This window comes from Penaeus monodon, chromosome 15 (assembly GCF_015228065.2).
Source record: "Penaeus monodon isolate SGIC_2016 chromosome 15, NSTDA_Pmon_1, whole genome shotgun sequence".
Lineage (NCBI taxonomy): Eukaryota > Metazoa > Arthropoda > Malacostraca > Decapoda > Penaeidae > Penaeus > Penaeus monodon.
The window spans coordinates 40,435,905-40,436,225 of record NC_051400.1 but is presented as its reverse complement, the minus strand read 5'-3'; the positions used below and the strand labels follow the sequence as shown (position 1 = coordinate 40,436,225).

General features: G+C 44.2%; 1 long non-coding RNA gene across 2 annotated transcripts in view; it reads left to right on the top strand.

Moving 5' to 3' along the window:
* The window catches only part of LOC119582045, a 6,605-nt gene that overhangs the window by 2,134 nt on the left and 4,150 nt on the right, over window positions 1–321 (top strand). For both annotated transcript variants that reach the window (XR_005229610.1, XR_005229609.1), the window contains exon 2: window positions 46–182. This is a non-coding gene — a long non-coding RNA (uncharacterized LOC119582045). The remainder of the gene's footprint in view (window positions 1–45; window positions 183–321) is intronic.

The following is a 321-nucleotide window of genomic DNA, read 5'->3' as shown; positions in this document are numbered from 1 at the left end:
ATTTTCCTCACACAAGCTTAAATATCTGGTCCATCTATTTACCAGATACTTGACCTCTCCTGAGTCTTGACATCATCTGATCACGTGACCTGAGAGCAAGATGGCGAAGCGACTTGATGACGTCATGACCCGCCTGGGGACCGGCCGCTGGAATCTCTTGCACATCATCTCCCTCTCTTACTGTAAGTTGCAAACGCGAGAAAGGAAAAGATAAAACGTGGATAGATAGAAAATGGCAGAGATATTTGGGAACTTGCCATTGACTTGGATCGGGATTCCCTTGTAATACTGTTTTTGTTGCGTTCTTTACTTCTTGGAAAA